Source organism: Triticum urartu, chromosome 5A (genome assembly GCF_056163025.1).
Source record: "Triticum urartu cultivar PI428250 chromosome 5A, HENAU_Tu73, whole genome shotgun sequence".
NCBI lineage: Eukaryota > Viridiplantae > Streptophyta > Magnoliopsida > Poales > Poaceae > Triticum > Triticum urartu.
This window is the reverse complement of record NC_141877.1, coordinates 283,494,132-283,515,913: the sequence shown is the minus strand read 5'-3', so window position 1 is coordinate 283,515,913 and position 21,782 is coordinate 283,494,132. Positions and strand designations below refer to the sequence as shown.

Genomic DNA, 21,782 nt, shown 5'->3' with positions numbered 1-21,782 from the left:
CCAAACGTGGCCAACAAAACACATTTCATTCGAGCTTGTCGGGGAGGCCTCTCTCTCTCCCTCCATTTCCTCATTCATACACGGTGGGCAGCTAAACAAACTCTCCTCGGCCAAAAGCGATCTAGGCAAATATTTTAAATAGGGGCAGGTGTGTAACTTCACTCATACGTGACACAACCGCCCTACCTGTCAGCCCCGTTCATACAAGGTGCGCGCCAACCATGGACGCCAAAACACCCTCTCCTCGCCCGAAATCGCTCTCGGCAAATATTGGGGAGATGCGAGATTACCGTCCTATCCCCAACCGACAAGACGTCCAAAATTTTAAACTGTGGCTAAGTTCGTAACTTTCCCACATTTCACACAAGTGCATCCCAAAGTTTCCCCTCCCCCTCCACTTCCCCATTCATACACCATTAGCACCAAAACACCCTCCCCTCACTGGTCAGCCTACCCCGTCCGCCACTCCATCCTCCACCATGCCAGAGCCGCTAACCCTACCCCGTTGTCCACTTCAAGAGATGGACTTCTCTCATCCATGGCACCAGACCAGGATCGTTTCACCGCGTCCTCTCGCTTCATCCTCTCATCGTCCACCTTGTCGTGGCCACTCCTATGACCATCTCATCCACGTCAATAGGACTCATCCCCTGATGCCCTCGTCTGCCATCTCAAATTTGCTTCTGCGCTGCTGACAGCCATCGCACCTGCAGCGCCTTCAACATATCAGCAGATGCCTACATGGCATCGCAAGAGAGGTGGTACTCTTTCATATCTGCTTAAATTATTGATCTCACCCAAAAAATATATTGTCACTTGTTTCACCGCAAAAGAAGATTACATCGGATAGAGCTCTAAGAAGATCGAGGAGAACATGATATTGAAGATCAAAGAGAGAGACAAGAAGTCATCTAGCTACTAGCTATGGACTCGTAGGTCTGTGGTGAACTACTCACGCATCATCGACAGGCAGCAAGGATGATGTAGAAGCCTTCCGTGACCGATTCCCCCTCCGGCAGAGTACCGGAAAAGGCCTCCAGATGAAATCACGGAAGAACAGAAACTTGCGACGGCGGAAAAAAGGGTTTCAGGTGGCTCTCTGTTGGTTTCCCAGTATTTGAGAATTTATAGAAGTGGAATTAGGTCAAATGGAGCCTCATGGGGCCCACAAGGTAACAGGACGCCCCCAGAGCGTGCCCTGTTGCCTTGCCATCTCCTTGTTCATCATATGGTTTCCTCCCAAAGCTTCTAGGGTCTCTCTTGTCTGTAAAAAATCGTCAAAAAGGTTCATAGCGTTTGGACTCTATTTGGTACTGATTTTATGGAAAACCAAAACCAAGCAGAAAACAGCAATTGGCACTGGGTTAATTGGTTAGTCCCAAAAAATGATATAAAATAAGACAAAAGACATGTAAAGTATCCACAATTGATAATAAAATAGCATGAAACAATCAAAAATTATAGAAACATTGGAGACGTATCACCGCGTTCTGTCTTTCTAGGGTCACTGATTCGTGGGCCCCTCTATAACATAGGAAACATCAGATAAAATATCCCGAGCTCTGTCCATAAGCACATAGACACACACAGCTGAAATGGCTCGCATGATGCATATTCAAGCATCGCTCTCGAGTTCGACCCCCACGGGCGGCATTATATTCCACCCTTCATTATGCAAATACATCATACACTGACATGTGGGTCCTAGGTGTCCCAAGCATCAGTATATTCCACTATTTTCCTAATAAACTAGACACTAACAGGTGGGTCCTGGGTGTCCCACGTGTCAGTATATGCACTAGGTAACGGTCAACTACATTGGCCCGACGAAAATGCTCCATTTTGGGCATATTTGAGTGTGGGGCGAGTGGTGGAGGGGAAACGTGAGGGATGTTAGTTGGGTGGGCAAAACTGAGGAATACTAAGCAACCGAGGGCACGGAAATAAAAATCCCCAAAATTGTTACCGTATTTTAAGATACGGAGCCGCCGTCACCTCATATTCTTCATCGGGAGCCCTATAATCTGGAGTATGTTTGTAGCTCCGGAGAGAGGGATTTGTCATCATCGTCATACCCTTATCCATTAACAATATTATGATGCTCTCATCCATGTGTGAGAAATTATTCAGTAGGAATATGGAAATAGATGGGATTTGGATGAGATGTCTTATGTAATCATTGCTAGCTTTGCTAGGGCTTGATCCCTAGTATCTAGTATGTTCTTAGAATGATGTTGCTATGACTTTGTTATGCTTAATGCATGTCACTAGGGCCCGATTGCCATGATTTCATATCTGAACTCTATCTTTTCATGAAAATATTTGTGTTCTTGATATTACATGCAAGTTGTATGCACCTGTTATCGTTTTGATCTCTAGACCCCCAAAGTGACAATAACTGTGTTGGGAAACTTCGTAGAAAAAAACCCGCCTTATGATCACCCAGGAACAATAGGAAGATGCATATAGGGTTTGGAACAACAATCGTTACCGATTCCGGAGTTGCATCAGAAGTAGACGAGTGGGTGTAGATCGTACTTGGAGTCCCTCAAACCGTTGATGACGATCCGGTGAACTACCCTCGAACGGAAGACCAAAAGCACGACCACTCTACTTGGTTGCAAGCGTACGATCTTCACGATCCAGCAGAGCTTCGCCATCCAGACCTAATCATCGCCAGAGAATTAGAGGGAGGAGATTAGAACCACACTAGGCTACTAATTATGAATATTAGAGGAACTTGTTCTCTCTAATAAGTCCACAAGGACCAACTAGAACTAGAAGTAGATGAACTAGAGGAGGCTCCAAAACTAGTGTGTTCAGTTGTGGCCAATACCTCAAGTATATATAGGTTAGAGGGGGAGGCAGAGGCAGAGACAGCCACCAAGGAGGGAAAACCTCCTTGTGGCACCAGCCAAAGGGGGGCGGAGTTGGACACCTCTCCTAGAAGGATTCCCCCCCCCCCACACACACAAGGAAAGGGGGCGCCTCCTTCACTTGGGCCTTTGTGGCCTAAGTTGCCTTCCACCTCTTGGCCTTTTAAGGCTCGTTGATATTTAATTAAATATAAAAGCTTTCTAATAATTACTAGACCCATTATATATATATATAAATTAATATCACTGGAAACATTTTCCACCTATATATTAATTATCGGTAATACCCGGTATTGCCCGATAAACTTTGAAACCCTTCCGGTGACCCCGAAGCGCTTCCGGTTCCTCTCCAAACTATTTGAAATATTAATGAAACAATTCCACAAATAAATCCTCTATACTCTCGTCCTACTAACACTCAGTAGATCATGATTACCTTAAGCATGTGACCTTGTAGGTTCGGTAAATCATAGACATGAACAAACCCCTTTGTTCAATGACTGATAGCGGAACCGTGGACATCCATATAGATCCCTATGATTACATGATGACATTCGAATGAACCTTTGGTTATCATGAGATGTTACTTTTGCTTCACGATACTTTACAAAACACGGAATGCAATGGTATCATCCTGAGTCATGCACATGCTCACTATACCGTTGATCCCGTTGCCAGTTTTGATCTTCTTTCTCGTTGAAGTGTTTTGGCATCCCCGTGACGTAGTCACCTGTGTTTGGCTAGACGATGATGGATGCCATCACACCGAGAGGTCCCTAAGAATACCTATCCATCGTCGGAGGAGCAAATCCCACTCTTGAGCTATCTAGTCCCTTGTCAAACTTTCTAGTGAACCCGTAAGTTGTCGTTATGATCACCATGTTAATGATGATGTTTGAGAAACCCTAAAGTCCATCGTACGATAGGAAGTGACTGCGATACTCTCATGATCTGAAGAACTAAAACACATGCTAACACTCCGTGTTATAACAATTGATTTTAGATGATACTATCTCAAAGTATAACAAACAAGATTGGGCCGATTCAATATGATTGTTCTTCTAATGTCATACTCTCAACGTTGTTTTTAGGACTACCGTTACACTTAACAATATCCTAAGATCCGGAAAACATGATCACCAACAACACTTGAGCCAGTCCTAGAGGCAAGACAGGGAACCTATTCTTTTACCATTTATCATTCCACACGTGCATATGAGTTTTCCACTGAATCACATATTCCGATATCACATCAGTTATAGCATGAAATATAAACTCTCAATTATGAAAATGCAAATATAATAATACAATATTACTGCCTCTAGGGCATATTTCCAACAAATTGGGATATCGATGGGGATGACTTTAACTTGAGGGTTACATGTATTCACTATGTGTTAATGATTTGTCCCGGTTCTCTATTAAAAGGAGCACCTTAATTACCCTTAGTTTCCATTAGAAATCCATTACCACGGGAGGGTAGGACAAAAGATGTTATGCAAGTTCTTATCGCAAGCACGTATAACTATATATGGAATGTTACCTACATATGGTTGATGAATTGGATCTAGTTTGTTATCGCTCTAGCTTATAACCATTGTATATGGAATATCATCCGAGCAACCCCATCGGTTACTCCATGCCTACGCTTTTGCTGCTATTATTTCCATTAACTACTACTACTATACTTTCTGAGTGCTTTGCAATCTTGCTACTATTTCTGTTATCATTACTATCACTACTACTATCGAATTACTGTGCTACTAATAAATTGCCGCAAGCAAGTCATCTCTCCGAGTGTGGTTGAATTGACAACTCAACTGCCAAAGATTATAAATATTCTTTGGCTCCCCTCGTGTTAAATCAATGAATTTGGGTTGAAATAATTTCCTCAAAGACTGTCGCGATCCCCTATACTTGTGGGTCATCAGCCCCAAACTAACCATCCTCCCTAGCTCTTGCTAGAGAATAGCCAACATATGTGCCACAATATGAAATAAGGTCGGCGACCTGGGTCACCTTGCCTCGATCCCTTCTAGATTTGGAAGTAATGACCGATGTCATCGTTGACCTAACATTGGAAATATGTCCTAGAGGCAATAATAAATGTTATTGTTGGTTCTTGAATATGAGATTGAGAGGAAAACCCAAATACATGTGTGGAAATATAAACACCAAGAGATCCCTAGTCTAGCCTCTAAGACTAGCTCATGTATTGATGATGATCTTGTTTTCCTGATTATGAACATTGTTAGTGTAACAAGATGCTATAAATATATGAGAACACCATTTTCATGATGAAAACGAAGTTGGATAGACCCAACTTATGAATTACTCAGAGATGTCATCATTGTTATGTTGTTGGTAATTCATATAACTTGTTCACGTTTGTATTGTTCCTTAGACAATGAGAATGTTGCATATCAACATATCGGATGGTTAGGTTGGGGTTTACCACATGTCACTCCATAAATGGATGTGAATAAAGGTGGCTTACTGGTATACCGGAAACATATTCTTGGCAACGGTAGTTCAAGACTGGGATTTGCTCCTCTCACAATAGAGAGATACTTTCTGGGCACACTCAGTGTTACAGTGTCATTATCGTCTGGCCAGACACTTTTGATTATGATCACGGGATACCGTAACACGGACACGGGTAAAGAGAATGAAACCGGTAACAATAACCGGTATAGTGATCGAGGAATTGATCACGGGGATACGATAATCTCTCGTTGGGTTTCGTAAACGTATCACGAAGCAAAGGGAATGATATTCATAAACAAAGGTTCACTCGGGAATTTTGTGAATACGTGGGAGTTAATGGGTGTCTAGATCCCGTTGTTAACTATTATCCGGAAGGGGTTCCGGGACATGTCCGCTTATTTCCAAACCTGTAGGGTCACACACTTAACGTATTCTAGTCCAAATTACTAGTGAAATGAGAAATGAGTTAAAAAGAGCACCAAAAGAGTTTTTGATAGTTCTAAAAGTGTTTCGGATGATTCCAGAAGGGTTATAGGAATTTTAAAAAGGTATAATATAATTTTGAAGAGTCCAAATCTATATATAAAAAATTTCCGAGGTTATCGGAATGGATTTCGGAAACATCCGAAAAAACAAAGGATGCCACAGGGCTATAGCAGGCCTAGACCGAACTGGGCAAGGGAAGGAATCGTTCCCTTCTTCCACCAAGTGGAAGAGGAGAAGGATTCCCCTTCCTTTGGCGCCTCCTCTCCTTGTCTCCTTCCCTGTAACCACCCTGCCTCACTCGGTCACTCCCCACGAACCCAGCCGCCTACGTCCCTCCCATGCCTGCGCAGCCCTTGCCTCGCGCCGGCAAGCGCCATACACCCTGCACGGCGGCCTCCTCCTTCCCCCGCGCTCCGGTCAAATTCCTCCTCGCGCGCCGACCTCCTCCCAACCCCGCGCTCCGGCCGCCTTCCTCTCCGCGCTCCGGCTGCCTTCCTCCCCTGCCTCCGGTCGCCTTATTCCCCGTGCTCCGGCCGCCTTCCTCCCTGCGCTCCGATCTCCTCCCTTCCTCACCTCCGGCCGCCTCCCTCCCCGCGCTCCGGCCTCCTCCCTCCCCCGCCTCCGGTCACCTTCCTCCCCACGCTCCGGCCGACTTCCTCCCCGAGATTTGTCCACCTTCACCCCCCGAGATACCAGCGCCGCACCGCCGGCGCCCAACCCCTCCGTCTGCGAGCTAGGGGACTGGGACGCCCTCCTCGCCGCGGTGTCCCTGATGGCCGTCAGCGGCGGAAGCGAGGAGGGGGTCCGTCGGGACCTTGTCGTGCTCGTCTCAGATTACTGTCAAGGTATGCATGCACATCTGTACTTCAGTCAACAAAAGTCAACAGGATTGGTATTATGATTTGTGTGCTGATCAGTCACGTGTGTTACTTTAATGTTGGACTAAGGAATTTGACATTAAAATGAATCATCTACAAGCTGGAACATGGAGCTTGCAGCTTAAGCTTATGTTTGTGTATTTTGAACTTAGGCTCGTCTTTCTCTCGGACTTCAGCTATTCTTCAGTTTTTCAGTATTGGTGTAGTCTTTTTTATATGTCCTTACATCAGCTCATTGAGTTGTTCATGTACTTGTAACACTAATCAGTTCAGATCTCGACAGAGGTAAGCTTAGAGAAAAAAATACAGAAGTTCGAAGTCGAGAAAAAGGGGATGTTTGTGCCACCTCATACGTGTTGCTCTCTTTGCTTCTCCCCACCGGCGACTCCCCTGCAGCCCCCCTCCTCCTACCCAGTCCAGTTTTGGTGCTCACACTAGTCCATGTAGGGATCTCTTCCATGCTTCTTCAAGCAATTCGCACCACACTTGGATTGTTTCTTCCTGTGCAGGTAGAAACAACTTTGTTTGTTCCTAGTTTACTGATAGCATGATTGTGCTTTGACTGATCTATGCAAAAAAAAATTATGTTGTGTTCATATGTTGGCACATTACTGAAAAAGGTAGGATCGTTTTTTAGAGCTGACTTTATTGTTTTGGTTTTTGGCACTTAGATGGTTTTGAAAAATGTTTTGCACATGTTTTGTTTAACGAATTTCCTCCCGAGAAAAAGCACTAAATGAGGTTAAAATAAACATCGATGTGCTACATACATTAGAACGGTTCAGCTACAAAGCTAATACATCAGATCCGTGTGAGTATTTTGGGTCAGGGTAATGGATGTCTGTCTTCAGAAACTATTGTTGTACTAATGGCAGTACTAATGGTGGTTTGTGTGCAGTGCTAATGGCAGTACGATGGATGATAAACTACAGAAATTATTGGTGTGTGCGTGATGGTCCAAATGTTGTGAATAAGAAGGAATTTAATTCTTCGCTATTTGAAAGGATCGAGAAAAGGTGTCTAGAAGGGGGTGAATAGACTCTTAACAAGAAAAAGTTGTAGTTTTTATTTTCTTCAAGTTAAGGTCCAGTTTTAGCATAAGTTTAAACATCCACAATACATATCAAGCAAGTATCACAAGAGTATATGAGCAGCGGAAAGTAAAGCATGCAATTTGCAAGAATGTAAAGAGATGGGATTGGAGTGTGCAAACGCAAATGGAGACATGGAGATTTTTGGCGTGGTTCCGATAAGTGGTGCTATCGTACATCCATGTTGATGGAGACTTCAACCTATAAAAGGTAACGGTTGCGCGAGTCCACGAAGGGTCTACAAAGAAGCAACCTTGTCTATCCCATCATGGTCATCGCCCACGAAGGATTTGCCTCACTAGGGTAGATATTCATGAAGTAGGCGATCTCCTTCTCATACAAACTTCTTGCTTCAACTCCACAATCTTGACGAAGGCTCCCAAGTGACACCTAACCAATCTAGGAGATACCACTCTTTAAAAGGTAATAGACGGTGTGTTGATGATGAACTCCTTGCTCTTGTGCTTCAAATGATAGTCTCCCCAACACTCAACTCTCTCTCATAGATTTGGATTTGGTGAAAATATGATTTGAGTGGAAATTAAGTTGGAGAAGGCTAGAGATCAAGATTTATGTGGTTGGAGTGGATTATCTTGACCTCAACACATGAGTAGGTGGTTCTCTCTCAGAAAATGTATACTGAAAGTGTAGGCATGTTTTGATGGCTCTCCTGACTAATGAAGAGTGGGTGGAGGGGTATTTATAGCCTCCACACAAAATCTAAACGTTACACACAAATCACCAAACTCAGTGGGACCGAATCAGAAAACTCGGTCGGACCGATTTGGTTCATAATGTGACCGTTAGGTATTTCGGTGGGACCGACATGATCAACTCGGTGGGACCAATGTGCTAGGGTTTGGGTAAAACCTCATCTCGATTCGATCGATTACACAAACTCGGTGGGACCGATTTTGCTAATAAGCGAAACAGAGAGTTGGTCAATCAAACTCGGTGGGACCGATTGCATATCTCGATGAGACCGAAATTATTGCAATAGGCGACAAAGAGTTTGCAAGCCCATCTCGATGAGTGTCGGTGTCAAAACCGGCGGATCTCAGGTAGGGGGTCCCGAACTGTGCGTCTAGGCCGGATGGTAACAGGAGGTGAGGGACACGAAGTTTTACCCAGGTTCGGGCCCTCTCGATGGAGGTAAAACCCTACGTCCTGCTTGATTAATATTGATGATATGGATAGTACAAGAGTAGATCTACCACGAGATCGAAGAGGCTAAACCCTAGAAGCTAGCCTATGGTATGATTGTTGATGTGTATGTTGTCCTATGGACTAAAACCCTTCGGTTTATATAGACACCGGATAGAGTTAGGGTTATATAGAGTCGGTTATAATGGTAGGAGATCTGCATATCCGTATCGCCAAGCTTGCCTTCCACGCCAAGGAACGTCCCTCCCGGACACGGGACGGAGTCTTCAATCTTGTATCTTCATAATCTAGGAGTCCGGCTGAAGGTATAGTCCGACTATCCGAACACCCCCTAATCCAGGACTCCCTCAGTAGCCCCTGAACTAGGCTTCAATGACGACGAGTCCGGCGCGCGTATTGTCTTCGGCATTGCAAGGCGGGTTCCTCCTCCAAGTACTTCATAGAAGATTTTGAACACAAAAATAGTGTCTGGCTCTGCAAAATAAGTTCCCACATATTGCCGTAGAGAGAATAATATTTACACAAATCTAATCTGCTGACGTATTTCGTAGTGTGACATAACACCACGGTCAAGCTTTTATTCGAACCGTTTTACTGTCCCATCTCATCGCGTTATGCGAGGCGGTTTCCTTGGCACGTCTTGTTAAAGCAGAGATCGTGTCCCCTTATTCCGGGATTCTCATCGATACGGGCATGGGTAACCCAACCGCGCCATTGATTACGGCGCTTGGGAGATAAGCGAGTTTTACCAGGCTGGTGGGGACACGTAGTTGCGTCCACCTATATGAGGGGATAAGGATCCACCTTTTCACCTACGCCTTCTTCCCCCCTTGTTTATCCATTCTCGCGCACTCGAGCTCCAGCGCCCAAGTCCGCACTCCCCACCTCAACCTTCTCCAGCCATGTCCGGAGCGGGAGGCAAGTGGATGGTCTCCTCCGTCACGGAGGGGCACATCAAAAGACTAAGGAAGGTCGGATACTTGTCTAACGACATTGCGCACCGGCTTCCCGAAAAGAGGCAGCTCATCCCCACCCCTAGGCCCCATGAGAGGGTGGTGTTCCTCCCCCATTTCCTCCGCGGACTAGGTTTCCTTCTCCATCCATTTGTCCGGGGGCTCATGTTCTACTACGGCCTGAATTTCCACGATCTGGCCCCGAATTTTGTCCCCAACATCTCGGCGTTTATCGTCGTGTGCGAGCCTTTCCTCCGCATCCGCCCCCATTTCGGCCTATGGCTCAAGACTTTCAACGTCAAGTCGAAGGTGGTGCGCGGCAATCAGGCGGAGTGCGGAGGCGCCATGGTGGGTAAGATGGCCAACGTCCTATGACTCGAGGGCTCCTTTATGGAGACCCTGAAGGGGTGGCAATCGGGATGGTTTTACATCACCGAGCCGCGCGACCCTAAGTGGGTCGCAGCCCCCGAGTTCCGGTCCGGACCCCCAACGCGGCTCAGGTCCTGGAAAGAGACGGGCCTGTCATGCGGCAGCCAAAAGGAGGTGACCAGACTGCAAACATGCATCCAATCCCTGGTGGACAAGCAGTTCAGGCTCGTCAACGTAGTCCAGGTTATGCACATCCGCCTGAGCATCTCGTGTCAACAACGGGCCTTCAATCTGTGGGAGTTCAATCCGGCGCAGCACCGAACTTTGAGCAGGCTTTTCGATACGACGTACGAAGATGCCTGGAAGGTGCTTTTCAAGGGCGCCGATGCTCCCGCATCCGCTACCGAGGATCGCGGATTCAGCGCGCAGCGTCACGCTAGTGTGGTAAGTTTGTTTGTACCTTTTACAGGGCACTAGTTTTTCATAGTTTAACTCCGTGCGGGATTTAAGCTCCCTTACCTTTGACAGGATTGGCAGGCGAAGTCCGGACGGATCAACTGTCCGGCACCTTTGCCCGAAGACCCAGCCGATGCCCAATTGGCGAAGCTGCTGGCTCCGGCAACCTATGTGGTGCCGGAGAAGAAGGTCAAGAAGAAGGCCACGGGGACTCGAAAGAGTGCCCGTCGCCCGGAGGTGTCGGATTCCTCATCCGACGAATCCAAGACGCACTCCTCCCGTGAAGACGAGGAGGAGGAAGAAGAGACCCCTCCCCCTCTAGCGGGGGAAGGGAAGAAAAGGAAGGCCGCCCCAACTGGGGAGGCCGAAGGGTCCAAGAAGGGGAGAACCCTTTCTCCGGACTACTCCACCGACGCCGACGACGGCGGAGAGGAGTGGGCGCCCAGGGCCAAGCCCCTGGCCAAATCGTAACTATCCGGATACCAGAGTAATTCATAGTATTCGTTTAATGCACAGCTTTCCCTTATGTCGAATGTGTTTATGCAGCCCCCCCAAAGACCGGCTCGACACGTCGTCGAGCGGCTCACTGGACTCGTCGGAGGTGAACTCGCTTCCGACGGCTTCCTCCCCCCGCCCTACGGACGACACCGAAGTGTTGTCCCAACAGGTTCCAATCCGGGAGGAGGTGGTCCTGGAGGCGTCGCGAGGCAACCTTCCGGACTCCAGGAGTAAAGGGGATGAAACCCCCCAGGGCTCCAAGTCCGGCCCTAGGCCGGACACCGCTCCGGAACCTTCAAAGGTTCCAGAGTCCGGCGGGGGACCTCCTTCCAAGAGGAGCAAGTCCACCGTGCCGGAAACCTCCGTCCAACCGGAGGCGCCGGACAATCTGTTGGAGGCGCTCCAAGGCGCCTCCATCGACGAGGGGCACCGCACCATTATGAGTGCGGTGGTCCAGAAGGTTCAGTCCGCCAAGAGCGGACTGACAGAAGCTTGTACTAGCCTTTTAACAGGCTTTGAGGTAAGTAAAGTATGTGTAAATAATATTACCGCATAGACAGTAGCCCCTGATGCTCTGTTTGGCGTTCGGGAAGAAAAGCCGAATAGAGGATCAAATAAAATTTGCAGGAGTCTAACAAAAAGGAGTCAATATGCGTGTGCAGGCTTCCCTGCTGGCGTCCGCCGCACTGACTGCGGAAGTGGACACGCTAAAGCAGAACCTTGAGCGGTCCGAGCAAGAGCTCGGACGTGCCAAGAAGCAGCTCGAGGACAATGAAGGTAAGAAATACCTTGTTTAAATATATATAAAAAGGTGCAATTGCAAAAAATGACAGGATTATCGTGGCTATTGTAGGGGCCACGTCTGAGGTGGCGACCCTTAAGCAAGCGCTGCTCGAGGCCGAGAAGAGGGTGGCCACGGAGCGCACCGAGCGAGAAAAGTATGAGGCCGAGGTTGGCGAGGTGCGGCAAGAGCTCCAGGCTCTCATGAAAAACATGAGAGTTTGGAGTTTGACTCAAGGACGCGAGCGTCCGAGCTCGCGGCGGCTATTGGAAGTGCCAAGTTTGCCAAGGCCGAATCCCAGAAGACCCTCCAGGAGTTGGATGAGGTGAAGAAGATAGCGGCGGGTAAGGCATTCTTTACGCAAAGCAAACACATAAGCGTGAGTTACTTGTTACTAACCCGAATCCGGAGTTCTCCAGGCGCGTTCGCAGATCTTCCTTAGAGTGTGTCTGATGCTGCCGCATTCTATCGAGCCGAGGAGGGCAGCTCGACAGAGAAGGTGTTCTGGTCTCAGTATGCTGAGGCCGGACACCCCGTGCCCCTGAGCGACCAGCTGAAGCAACTGGTCGAGCTCCACAAGGCGGCCAAACAGGCCATGAGGGGCCTTATAGTTCGGCTGTGGCCTGGAGAGGCTCAGTCTGGGAGCTATTTCGGGCTGGTGTGGCGGCTGGTGGAGGCCTGTCCAAGGCTCGAAGTCATCAAGCGCTCCGTCTGCATTGAAGGTGCCCGTAGGGCCCTTGCCTGTGCTAAGGTGCACTGGGGTAAGCTGGATGCTGAGAAGCTTGTGAAGGATGGGCCACCGCCGGGGAAACAGCATCGCAAGCCCGAGAATTATTATAAGGATGTTCTGAAGGGTGCCCGCCTTGTGGCGGATGAAAGTTTTATGGATGTAATTTTTGAGTAAAACTCGCTCGTTTTGTCCTATGCGCTGAAAACTTGTTCATATGCGCTAAGCAATGCTGTTTGAATTTAAAATATTACCTTCTGTGCGGCTGTTTATCAATTCTGAGAGATGGCGAGTCGTCGGCTTCTGCCCCCGTGCCGCTAGTGCTGGGGTGTTCGAGGATAAATCTGAGCGCTCTTTTTCCCATGTTTGGGTCCTTCGAGGGAGGCGCTCAGCCCAACGAACAAGGCAATCGGACTATAATGCGCGAACACTCTCACTTAGCCATAGAATTCTATAATTTTAAATTTCGGCGAAGCCCCTGATATTCGGAAAACCGAGTTCGGGGCGCTATCCACGCCTTGGCCGGACAGAGCCGGCTCCTCGCCCTAAGCGGCATAAGTCTTTAGGGACTCGAAAAAACCTCTCGAACAACGACCAGCTCTCGCTTCATCATGACAGTCAGTTTTAGCTTTCTCCATTGAGGTGCTCGACCCAGCTCAACCGGAGCACAATCGCAGTGGTTCTCCTAGTGCTACCTTAGCCGATATAGCGGAACGTAAGGCACCAAAATATAGGAGCCGGGCAAACCCAACTATTGACCCAAGACATGATTCGGAGCCGATGTATATAATGCTATAAGTTCGGGGTGCCGCACTTGTTAAAGTGTTCGGACTTCTCACACCATGTTGAGAGGTACTGAAGCCCCTGGCGTATTTTGGCCGTACCAAAGTGTACGGTGTTGGAGAACGTTGCAGAAAACAAAAATTTTCCTACGGTTTCACCAAGATCCATCTAGGAGTTCATCTAGCAACGAGTGATTAGATGCATCTACGTACCTTGTAGATCGCGAGCGGAAGCGTTCAAAGAACGGGGATGAGGGAGTCGAACACGACGTGATCCAAATCACCGGAGATCCTAGCACCGAACGGACGGCACCTCCGCGTTCAACACACGTACGGTTAGCGTAACGTCTCCTTCTTCTTGATCCAGCAAGGAGAAAGGAGAGGTTGAGGGAGATGGCTCCAGCAGCAGCACGACGGCGTGATGATGATGGAGCTGCAGTACTCCGTTAGGGCTTCGCCAAGCACTATGAAGGAGGAGGAGGTGTTGGAGAGGGAGAAGGAGGCAACCAAAGGCATGGATGAAAAGCCCTCCTTCCCCACTATATATAGGAGGGCCAAGGGGGGGGGGGCGGCCCTAGGAGATCCAATCTCCTAGGGGGGCGGCGGCCAAGGGAGGTTTCCCTCCCCCCAAGGCACCTAGGAGGTGCCTTCCACTAGTGGGACTCTTCCCTTGTGTGAACCCTAGGCGCATGGGCCTCTTGGGGCTGGTGTCCTTGGCCCATGTAGGCCAAGGCGCACCCCCTTACAGCCCATGTGGCCCCCGGGGCAGGTGGACCCACCCTGTGGACCCCCGGGACCCTTCCGGTGGTCCCGGTACAATACCGGTGACCCTGAAACTTGTCCCGATGTCCGAAACAGCACTTCCTATATATAATTCTTTACCTCCGGACCATTCCGGAACTCCTCATGACGTCCGGGATCTCATCCGGGACTCCGAACCACATTCGGGTTACTGCATATACATATCCCTACAACCCTAGCGTCACCGAACCTTAAGTGTGTAGACCCTACGGGTTCGGGAGATATGTAGACATGACCGAGACGACTCTCCGGTCAATAACCAACAGCGGGATCTGGATACCCATGTTGGCTCCCACATACTCCACGATGATCTCATCGGATGAACCACGATGTCGAGGATTCAAGCAACCCCGTATACAATTCCCTTTGTCAATTGATATGTTACTTGCCCGAGATTCGATCGTCGGTATCCCAATACCTCGTTCAATCTCGTTACCGGCAAGTCACTTTACTCGTACCGTAATGCATGATCCCGTGACCAGACACTTTGTCACTTTGAGCTCATAATGATGATGCATTACCGAGTGGGCCCAGTGATACCTCTCCGTCATACGGAGTGACAAATCCCAGTCTTGATCCGTGTCAACCCAACAGACACTTTCGGAGATACCCGTAGTCTACCTTTATAGTCACCCAGTTACGTTGTGACGTTTGGTATACCCAAAGCACTCCTACGGTATCCGGGAGTTACACGATCTCATGGTCTAAGGAAAAGATACTTGACATTGGAAAACTCTAGCAAACAAACTATACGATCTTATACTATGTTTAGGATTGGGTCTTGTCCATCACATCATTCTCCTAATGATGTGATCTCGTTATCAATGACATCTAATGTCCATAGTCAGGAAACCATGACTATCTGTTGATCAACGAGCTAGTCAACTAGAGGCTTACTAGGGACATGTTGGTGTTTGTTACTCACACATGTATTACGATTTCCGGATAACACAATTATAGCATGAATAAAGACAATTATCATGAACAAGGAAATATAATAATAATGCTTTTATTATTGCCTCTAGGGCATATTTCCAACAGTCTCCCACTTGCACTAGAGTCAATAATCTAGTTACATTGTGATGAATCAAACACCCATGAAATTCTGGTGTTGATCATGTTTTGCCCTAGGGAGAGGTTTAGTCAACGGATCTGCTACATTCAGGTCCGTATGCACTTTACAAATATCTATGTCTCCATCTTGAACATTTTCACGAATGGAGTTGAAGCGACACTTGATGTGCCTTGTCTTCTTGTGAAACCTGGGCTCCTTGGCAAGTGCAATAGCTCCAGTGTTGTCACAGAAGAGTTTGATTGGCCCCGACGCATTGGGTATGACTCCTAGGTCGGTGATGAACTCCTTCACCCATATTGCTTCATGTGCTGCCTCCGAGGCTGCCATGTACTCCGCTTCACATGTAGATCCCGCCACGACGCTCTGCTTGCAACTGCACCAGCTTACTGCCCCACCATTCAAAATATACACGTATCCGGTTTGTGACTTTGAGTCATCCAGATCTGTGTCGAAGCTAGCGTCGACGTAACCCTTTACGACGAGCTCTTCGTCACCTCCATAAACGAGAAACATTTCCTTAGTCCTTTTCAGGTACTTCAGGATATTCTTGACCGCTGTCCAGTGTTCCTTGCCGGGATTACTTTGGTACCTTCCTACCAAACTTACGGCAAGGTTTACATCAGGTCTGGTACACAACATGGCATACATAATAGAACCTATGGCTGAGGCATAGGGGATGACACTCATCTCTTCTATATCTTCTGCCGTGGTCGGACATTGAGCTGAGCTCAATTTCACACCTTACAACACAGGCAAGAACCCCTTCTTAGACTGATCCATATTGAACTTCTTCAATATCTTATCAAGGTATGTGCTTTGTGAAAGACCTATGAGGCGTCTCGATCTATCTCTATAGATCTTGATTTCTAATATATAAGCAGCTTCTCCAAGGTCCTTCATTGAAAAACTATTATTCAAGTAGGCGTTTATGCTGTCCAAGAGTTCTATATCATTTCCCATCAAAAGTATGCCATCTACATATAATATGAGAAATGCTACAGAGCTCCCACTCACTTTCTTGTAAACGCAGGCTTCTCCATAAGTCTGTGTGAACCCAAACGCTTTGATCATCTCATCAAAGCGAATGTTCCAACTCCGAGATGCTTGCACCAGCCCATAAATCGAGCGTTGGAGCTTGCACACCTTGTTAGCATTCTTAGGATCGACAAAACCTTTCAGCTGCATCATATACAATTCTTCCTGAAGGAAACCATTAAGGAATGTCGTTTTGACGTCCATTTGCCATATTTCATAATCGTAGAATGCGGCAATTGCTAACATGATTCGGACGGATTTCAGCTTCGCTACCGGTGAGAAAGTCTCATCGTAGTCAACCCCTTGAACTTGTCGATAACCCTTAGCGACAAGCCTAGCTTTATAGATGGTCACATTACCATCCGCGTCTGTCTTCTTCTTAAAGATCCATTTATTTTCTATGGCTCGCCGTTCAACGGGCAAGTCAGTCAAAGTCCATACTTCGTTTTCATACATGGATCCTATCTCGGATTTCATGGCTTCTAGTCATTTGTCGGAATCCGGGCCCGCCATCGCTTCTTCATAGTTCGAAGGTTCACCGTTGTCTAACAACATGATTTCCAAGACAGGGTTGCCGTACCACTCTGGTGCGGAACGTGTCCTTGTGGACCTTCGAATTTCAGTAGGAGCTTGATCAGAAGTATCTTGATCATTATCATTAACTTCCTCTCTAGTCGGTGCAGGCACCTCAGGAACATTTTCTTGAGTTGCGCCATTTTCCGGTTCAAGAGGTAATACTTCATCAAGTTCTACTTTCCTCCCACTTACTTCTTTCGAGAGAAACTCCTTCTCTAAAAAGGATCCATTCTTGGCAACAAAGATCTTGCCTTCGGATCTGAGGTAGAAGGTATACCCAACAGTTTCTTTAGGGTATCCTATGAAGACGCATTTTTCCGACTTGGGTTCGAGCTTTTTAGGTTGAAGTTTCTTGACATAAGCATCGCATCCCCAAACTTTTAGAAACGACAGCTTAGGTTTCTTCCCAAACCATAATTCAAACGGTGTCGTCTCAACGGATTTCGACGGAGCCCTATTTAAAGTGAATGCGGCAGTCTCTAAAGCATAGCCCCAAAAAGATAGCGGTAAATCGGTAAGAGACATCATAGATCATACCATATCTAATAGAGTGCGATTACGACGTTTGGACACACCATTATGCTGAGGTGTTCCAGGCGGCGTGAGTTGTGAAACTATTCCACATTTTCTTAAGTGTGTGCCAAATTCGTGACTCAAGTATTCTTCTCCACGATCTGATCGTAGAAACTTGATTTTCCTGTCACGTTGATTTTCAACTTCACTCTGAAATTCCTTGAACTTTTCAAAGGTTTCAGACTTGTGTTTCATTAAGTAGATATACCCATATCTACTCAAATCATCAGTGAGGGTGAGAACATAACGATAGCCACCGCGAGCCTCAACACTCATTGGACCGCACACATCAGTATGTATGATTTCCAATAAGTTGGTTGCTCGCTCCATTGTTCCTGAGAACGGAGTCTTGGTCATCTTACCCATGAGGCATGGTTCGCACGTGTCAAATGATTCGTAATCAAGAGACTCTAAAAGTCCATCTGCATGGAGCTTCTTCATGCGTTTGACACCTATGTGACCAAGGTGGCAGTGCCACAAGTATGTGGGACTATCATTATCAACTTTACATCTTTTGGTACTCACACTATGAATATGTGTAGCATTACGCTCGAGATTCATTAAGAATAAACCATTCACCATAGGAGCATGACCATAAAACATATCTCTCATATAAATAGAACAACCATTATTCTCGGATTTAAATGAGTAGCCATGTCGAATTAAACGAGATCCCGATACAATGTTCATGCTCAAAGGTGGCACTAAATAACAATTATTAAGGTTTAAAACTAATCCCGAAGGTAAATGTAGAGGCAGCGTGCCGACGGCGATCACATTGATCTTGGAACCATTCCCGACGCGCATCGTCACCTCGTCCTTTGCCAGTCTCCGCTTATTTCGCAGCCCCTGCTTTGAGTTACAAATGTGAGCAACTGCACCGGTATCAAATACCCAGGAGCTACTACGGGTACTAGTAAGGTACACATCAATTACATGTATATCATATATACCTTTTGTTTTGCCGGCCTTCTTGTCCGCTAAGTATTTGGGGCAGTTCCGCTTCCAGTGGCCACTTCCCTTGCAATAGAAGCACTCAGTCTCGGGCTTGGGTCCATTCTTTGGCTTCTTCCCAGCAGCTTGCTTGCCGGGCGCGGCAACTCCCTTGCCGTCCTTCTTGAAGTTCTTTTTACCCTTGCCCTTCTTGAACTTAGTGGTTTTATTGACCATCAACACTTGATGTTCCTTCTTGACTTCTACCTCTGCTGATTTTAGCATAGCAAATACTTCAGGAATGGTCTTTTCCATCCCCTGCATATTGAAGTTCATCACAAAGCTCTTGTAGCTTGGTGAAAGCGACTGAAGGATTCTGTCAATGATCGCGTCATCCGGGAGATTAACTCCCAGCTGAATCAAGCGGTTATGTAACCCAGACATTGTGAGTATGTGCTCACTGACAGAACTATTTTCCTCCATCTTACAGCTGAAGAATTTGTCGGAGACTTCATATCTCTCGACCCGGGCATGAGCTTGAAAAACCATTTTCAGCTCTTCGAACATCTCATATGCTCCGTGTCTCTCAAAACGCTTTTGGAGCCCCGGCTCTAAGCTGTAAAGCATGCCGCACTGAACGAGGGAGTAGTCATCAGCACGTGTCTGCCAAGCGTTCATAACGTCTTGGTTCTGTGGGACGGGTGGATCACCTAGCGGTGCTTGTAGGACATAATCTTTCTTGGCAGCTATGAGGATGATCCTCAGGTTCCGGACCCAGTCCGTATAGTTGCTGCCATCGTCTTTCAGCTTGGTTTTCTCTAGGAACGCGTTGAAGTTGAGGACTACGTTGGCCATTTGATCTACAAGACATATTGCAAAGATTTTAGACTAAGTTCATGATAATAAAGTTCATCTAATGAACTCCCACTTAGATAGACATCCCTCTGCTAGTCATCTAAGTATAACATGATCCGAGTCAACTAGGCCGTGTCCGATCATCACGTGAGACAGACTAGTCAACGTCGGTGAACATCTTCATGTTGATTGTATCTTCTATACGACTCATGCTCGACCTTTCGGTCTTCTGTGTTCCGAGGCCATGTCTATACACATGCTAGGCTCGTCAAGTCGACCTAAGTGTTTGCATGTGTAAATCTGTCTTACACCCGTTGTATGTGAACGTTTGAATCAAACACCCGATCATCACGTGGTGCATTGAAACAACGAACTGTCGCAACGGTGCACAGTTAGGGGGAACACTTTCTTGAAATTATTATGAGGGATCATCTTATTTACTACGGTCGTTCTAAGTAAACAAGATGCAAAACATGATAAACATCACACGCAATCAAATAATAATAGTGACATGATATGGCCAATATCACATAGCTCCTTTGATCTCCATCTTGGGGCTCCATGATCATCTTGTCACCGGCATGACACCATGATCTCCATCATCATGATCTCCATCATTGTGTCTCCATGAAGTTGCTCTCCAACTATTACTTCTACTACTTAGGCTAACGCGTTTAGCAATAAAGTAAAGTAATTTACATGACGTTTCTCAATGACACGCAGGTCATACAAAAAATAAAGACAACTCCTATGGCTCCTGCCGGTTGTCATACTCATCGACATGCAAGTCGTGATTCCTATTACAATAGCATGAACAACTCATACATCACATATATATCATTCATCATTCATCATAACTTTGGCCATATCATATCACAAAGCACTTGCTGCAAAAACAAGTTAGACGTCCTCTAATTGTTGTTGCAAGTTTTACGTGGCTGAAGTAGGGTTCTAGCAAGAACGTTTTCTTACCTACGTGAAAGCCACAACGTGATTTGTCAACTTCTATTTACCCTTCATAAGGACCCTTTTCATCGAATCCGCTCCAACTAAAGTAGGAGAGACAGACACCCGCCAGCCACCTTATGCAACTTGTGCATGTTAGTCGGTGGAACCGGTCTCACGTAAGCGTACGTGTAAGGTTGGTCCGGACCGCTTCATCCCACAATACCGTTGAAGCAAGATAAGACTAGTAACGGCAAGAAAAGTTGACAACATCTACGCCCACAACAAATTGTGTTCTACTCGCGCAAGAGAACTACGCATAAACCTGGCTCATGATGCCACTGTTGGGGAACGTTGCAGAAAACAAAAATTTTCCTACGGTTTCACCAAGATCCATCTAGGAGTTCATCTAGCAACGAGTGATTAGATGCATCTACGTACCTTGTAGATCGCGAGCGGAAGCGTTCAAAGAACGCGGATGAGGGAGTCGAACACGACGTGATCCAAATCACCGGAGATCCTAGCACCGAACGGACGGCACCTCCGCGTTCAACACACGTACGGTTAGCGTAACGTCTCCTTCTTCTTGATCCAGCAAGGGGAAAGGAGAGGTTGAGGGAGATGGCTCCAGCAGCAGCACGACGGCGTGGTGATGATGGAGCTGCAGTACTCCGTCAGGGCTTCGCCAAGCACTATGGAGGAGGAGGTGTTGGAGAGGGAGAAGGAGGCAACCAAAGGCATGGATGAAAAGCCCTCCTTCCCCCACTATATATAGGAGGGCCAAGGGGGGGGGGCCCTAGGAGATCCAATCTCCTAGGTGGGGCGGCGGCCAAGGGAGGTTTCCCTCCCCCCAAGGCACCTAGGAGGTGCCTTCCACTAGTGGGACTCTTCCCTTGTGTGAACCCTAGGCGCATGGGCCTCTTGGGGCTGGTGTCCTTGGCCCATGTAGGCCAAGGCGCACCCCCTTACAGCCCATGTGGCCCCCGGGGCAGGTGGACCCACCCGGTGGACCCCCGGGACCCTTCCGGTGGTCCCGGTACAATACCGGTGACCCTGAAACTTGTCCCGATGTCCGAAACAGCACTTCCTATATATAATTCTTTACCTCCGGACCATTCCGGAACTCCTCGTGACGTCCGGGATCTCATCCGGGACTCCGAACCACATTCGGGTTACTGCATATACATATCCCTACAACCCTAGCGTCACCGAACCTTAAGTGTGTAGACCCTACGGGTTCGGGAGATATGTAGACATGACCGAGACGACTCTCCGGTCAATAACCAACAGCGGGATCTGGATACCCATGTTGGCTCCCACATACTCCACGATGATCTCATCGGATGAACCACGATGTCGAGGATTCAAGCAACCCCGTATACAATTCCCTTTGTCAATCGATATGTTACTTGCCCGAGATTCGATCGTCGGTATCCCAATA

General features: G+C 47.3%; 1 long non-coding RNA gene across 2 annotated transcripts in view; it reads left to right on the top strand.

The window, feature by feature from the left end:
* Positions 1 to 6,067: 6,067 nt before the first annotated feature.
* LOC125508437 (uncharacterized) overlaps positions 6,068 to 21,782 on the top strand; it is a 33,185-nt gene continuing 17,470 nt past the window's right edge. For both annotated transcript variants that reach the window (XR_015604506.1, XR_007283468.2), the window contains exon 1: positions 6,068 to 6,694. This is a non-coding gene — a long non-coding RNA (uncharacterized LOC125508437). The remainder of the gene's footprint in view (positions 6,695 to 21,782) is intronic.